A 5656-nucleotide genomic window follows, 5' to 3' on the forward strand; every position below is an offset into this window, starting at 1 on the left:
TACGAGTGACACGTCTTGTGTTATTCTATAGTCTTTGGTACAACCGCCATAAAACATTGAAAATGTTGTAATATTTTAAAAACTTGTATTAAATATAAAATGTTTGATTGTCCTTTTGCTAGCTTGCTAGCAAGATAACTAGCTAGCTTGCTAGATATCAGCCTGTTTGAAAATATCGTCATTCGGTAAAACTGAAATTTTGGTTAAACCGAATGACTTTTTGGTGACAAATTTTGTCCATCTTGTAAAAAATGACAAAAGCAGTGTCAGTTGATTTAAAAAACACGTCTCTTGTTGTCACTTAATAAAACTTCAAAATTAATTATATCTCCATTATGTTTTTTTATTTGTCAATGACCCATATGTAAATGCACTTTATAAATTTTAAAGGGACAGTACATCCAAAAACTAAAATTCTGTCATCATTTACTCACCCTCATGTTTTTACAAACCTATATTCTTTCTTCCCCTCTGGAACACACACACACAAAAAAGATATTTTGAAGAATGTTGGTAACCAAACCATTTTAGTAACCATTGATTTGACAGAATTTTCATCTTTGGGTAAACACTTTAATTAGCCAGGTTGCTACTTTGATGGTAACTGCAAACAGCCTGCTGGATATTTATGCTTTTGACACAATGATTCCTAAAATTCACTAAAATTACAACAATATAACAATAAAAACATAATAACAGTTATTAGTTATGAAAAGTTGTTTTGCAAATCATCTTGATTTAAAGGTATGAGTGAGTGTAAGGAAAACACTGGATAATTATGCAAACAATACATTAAATAAGGTATTTTATCAGTGAACACTGAAACTCTTTATTGAACATGGTTCTCTTTCATGTGCTGTCGCCACCATTTTATAAAACAAATAAGTCACTTGAGTCTGTGTGTTCAGTAACCAAGTTTTAGGCACTCCGCTTTGTATTAAATCACTGTAATGCACAACTTCTCATGGCGTATTGCTTTAATTTAACCTGCTTTGCTCAATGTGCTATTTATAATAATTTCATTTTCATGATTACACAGATTTGACTGTGATTATACCTATGAAAATAAACATTTGATCCATGAAGAAGTTGTGATACGAAGGAAAGAGTGGTGAAGACCCCATCTTCAGCCCCCTTCATCCGAATCAACAGAATGGACTGCATTTCAGAGATGCTGAAGCATTGGAAAATTGGTCAGTGGAGAGGAATTTCTCTTTATGTCTCTTTCTACCGACCACACAGTCTTGCAGTAATTTTAGGGTTAGGGCCGCAGTGGCATCTCCTCTATTCCCATCATTATCTCCATCTGTGACCACATACGTTATAGAGTCTACATTGTAGCTCAACTAAGATGCTGAAACTACATTTAAAGTGTTGGCCGTATGTGCACTATAGATACTAGTGACGACTCCCACGCCAATTCAACCAAACAAACCTAGACTAATCGTTGATCTCTCTATTCAATCCTGCCTGTCGTTAAGGGCAAAAGTGACCACACCTAACGTTTAGTGCTCTAGGTTGTCCTCATTCAAGACCTCTGTTTTATGATTACGTATGTTATCGCTAAAGTCGAATCATAAACTTTCTGTGGTGATGGTTCCCAAGCAAAACCCCTGTTTAGCCCCTTCATGTGGCTCAGCTGTGTGTGGTCTTTGCTCTGAGCATCTTTCAGAATTGTGTCCCGCATAGTCTGTGATCTTGCAGTAAAATGAACTCTGACCGTGATCGAAGTAAATATTCTACCAAGCACTCTGTGTCGCAATAACAATTCATCTTTTTGAACTTTTGACCTGGTAGGCGAATTTACCAGTTAATGACTCTTATCATGTGATTACACACAATGTGTCAATACCGATTCAATCGTTACCATAACAAACTGAAAGCCATATAAAATTAACACTCTATTCATTGTCATTGTTTCGATGCTAAAATGGAATATTCATTGAGAATTTCCCTTTGTGATTTACATACTATTATAGTTTTTATTAAAGGGTTAGTTCACCCAAAAATGAAAATGATGTCATTAATTACTCACCCTCATGTCGTTCCACACCCATAAGTCCTTCGTTCATCTTCGGAACACAAATTAAGATGTTTTTGATAAAATCCGATGGCTCAGTGAGGCCTCTATTGACAGTAAGATAATTTACACTTTCAGATGCCCAGAAAGCTACTAAAGACATATTTAAAACAGTTCATGTGACTCAACCTTAAAGGTGCCATCGAACGTTTTTTTACAAGATGTAATATAAGTCTAAGGTGTCCCCTGAACGTGTCTGTGAAGTTTCAGCTCAAAATACCCCATAGATTTTTTTTAATAAATTTTTTTAACTGCCTATTTTGGGGCATCATTAATTATGCACCGATTCAGGGCTGCTGGCCCTTTAAATGCTCACGCTCCCCGCCCACGGAGCTCGCGCTTGCCTTGAACAGCATAAACAAAGTTTACACAGCTAATATAACCCTCAAAATGGATCTTTACAAAGTGTTCGTCATGCAGCATGTCTAATCGCGTAAGTACAGTGTTTATTTGGATGTTTTCATTTGATTCTGAATGAGTTTGATAGTGCTCATGGCTAACGGCTAATGCTACAATGTTGGAGAGATTTATAAAGAATGTTGTGTTTATGAATTGTACAGACTGCAAGTGTTTAAAAATGAAAATAGCGACGGCTCTTGTCTCCGTGAATACAGTAATAAACGATGGTAACTTTAACCACATTTAACAGTACATTAGCAACATGCTAACGAAACATTTAGAAAGACAATTTACAAATATCACTAAAAATATCATGATATCATGGGTCAGTTATTATTGCTCCATCTGCCATTTTTTGCTATTGTTCTTGCTTGTTTACCTAGTCTGATGATTCTGCTGTGCACATCCAGACGTTAATACTGGCTGCCCTTGTCTAATGCCATGAACATGGGCTGGCATATGCAAATATTGGGGGCGTACACCCCGACTGTTACGTAACAGTCTGTGTTATGTTGAGATTTGCCTGTTTTTCGGAGGTCTTTTAAACAAATGAGATTTATATAAGAATGAGGAAACAATGGAGTTTGAGACTCACTGTATGTCATTTCCATGTACTGAACTCTTGTTATTTGACTATGCCGAGGAAAATTAAATTTTTAATTCTAGGGCACCTTTAATGTTATGAAGCGACGAGACTACTGTTTGTGCACCAAAAATCAATACGACTTTATTCAACAGTATCTAGTGATGGGCGATTTCAAAACACTGCTTCATGAAGCTTCGACGCTTTTCAAATCTTTTGTTTCGAATCAGTAGTTAGTTTAGTTTTTAGTTATTTTAGTACTTCAAGTTAAACTAAACAAATATTTGAAATGTTGCATTTGCAACTAGCTGAAATAAAAAGGTTTTATATTTAATTTCAGTTAACATTTATTTTATTTCAAGTAAAATGGTTAAGCAATGATTATAATGCTGGTTCCTGGTATATAGACTATACAACAACATTCCAGACTTTAAAGGGATAGTTCTCCCAAAAATAAAGATTCTTTTGTCATGTCATGTACATGTTTTTTGTTCTAAAAATGAACTTCTTTTGTTTTCTGCAGAAGAAAGAAAGTCCTACAGGTTTGGTGGAACGACATGAGGGTGGGTAAATGATGTCAGAATTTTCTTTAATGGGTGAGCTATCCCTTTAAGAGCAGGAAGTCTCAGTGTAACCACAGAGGTGATTCACTGAGATATACATTAGCTCACACATGCGTCTTTGAGCAACACTTGCTGCTGTATGTTGATGGGCTAGGAACAATGGACCTGCTGTTTGCTTCTCTGCTGTTGAGTGGACTACCACCTGTCCTTCAACAGCACTCCCTTCACAACTTCCCCCACAGTTTCAAACAACCCTTTTCTCCATCCATTCATGACTGTTAAGTTTCAAGATTTATGATGTTATTGCCACCTTGATGGAATTTTTAAATTAATGATAACTAACATTTCTTTTTCCTTGCAGGAATAACATTTATATGCTTTTGAAATCTAAACTTAGGCCAAAGTCAGTGTGTGTCTGAATCACATCTGAATATAACAAAAGGGGAAATTAAACTTAGGGAGAGCTAGTCAGCTAAATATAATAGCCCGATAATATTGAGTAACCAATGAATTAAAAAACACGTGATTTGGGCAGATCTTGCTTTACCTAGTAACAGAAGGGTTTGACATATGAAGAACCAATCATATTGTAGAATGCTTTGCCATGCTCCTATCCTATATAAACTGTTGTATTCTTTTTGCTGGTGGGATTCTCTGTGATAGATAAGAGGTCCTCCAGCTGTGATTGAAGCATATTCTAAGGCATAGTCTGGAGTCTGCCTGGTTTATTGCTGCACAGCAAGTTCGGCAACACTAGAAACCTTATTCGCAAGTGATGGTGTTCAAAAGGGTCAAGACATTGACCGACTCAGCCGACGTTTGCTAGAGTATACATTATTTAACCGACCAGTCAGGTGCGTAGGGGAAAATCTACCACGATTTGGCGAGCCAGCTTCAGGAGTCCTCGGAATCTCCCTCTGTCGGTGGATGGGGATGGAAAATCTACCGTAACTAGTAACTAGCTGTACCAGTAACTAGTGTACTAGTGTACATTTTATAATTTTAAATTGCTATAATGTAAGAACTTAAATTGCATCACAAGGAACATAAAATAAGAATACTTAATTAGTTCACATAAAGGCCCTGAAGATATAATTAAAATAATTGATTTCAAAGTGATTACACACATTATTATAAATAATGATTGTGCAAAAGTAACTAGTTCTGCTTTTTAGTGCAACTTTTCATTCTCAAATCAAGTTCATATGAATGTGTGAAAAAAGGGTGTGAGGTGAGAATAGCAGTGTGGGGGAAGTTAAGGAGATGGCATTGTTAACCAAAAAAATCTCTGAAATGTTGGGAGCAGCCCCTGGTGTGAAAGATTTTGTGGGAATGGTGTCGTCAGAGGTGTGGAAAGTGAATATTTTGACAAGAGCGGTGCAATGACAGCAGCAATGAACTCCAAAATTAGGGGTTGCACAGTATTCTGAGCATTTTTGTCTTAGAGAAATACTTTGAGACTGAAAAAAATTGCTATTTAAGAGTTGAATTAGTTCTGAAAATAATATGTATGTTATGCCATCTGTTGTTTTTTTATCTAAATGAACTTTTTTTTTTTACCGTCGTAAAATGCTCTCTTGTCAAGTAAATCCTTTCACTTGTGCACTTTTTGTTGGTGACTCCACTGTGTGGCTGTCAGTGGAGCAGCTAAGTAGGGGTCTCAAACACAGGGAGCTTGACTCCAAAATTCCTAAGAGTTGCCATGGGACACTTTTGTCAGGATTTAAGTCCTGTACTCAAGCTCTTACCAATTCTGCTTACAGTTGATACATTTTTAATCTTTTATTTTGCTGTTTTTTTTTTTTTTTAGCAGTAGGCTACACATTAATGTAAAAATAAATGTTACTCATTTAAAAATATTAGCATACAATAATTTGAATATCAATTCAAAAGTTAATGTAAGCAATTATGACATTTGTTCTATGATTTTAATTGTTAGGTAGCCTACAGCTGAGAAGATCAAGATCTTTGACAGGACAAAATCCCCATTTAAGGAGGAGATTTAGTCATTTGATGTCTTAAAAGTTAAAA

This window comes from Megalobrama amblycephala, linkage group LG24 (genome assembly GCF_018812025.1).
Source record: "Megalobrama amblycephala isolate DHTTF-2021 linkage group LG24, ASM1881202v1, whole genome shotgun sequence".
NCBI classification, from domain to species: domain Eukaryota; kingdom Metazoa; phylum Chordata; class Actinopteri; order Cypriniformes; family Xenocyprididae; genus Megalobrama; species Megalobrama amblycephala.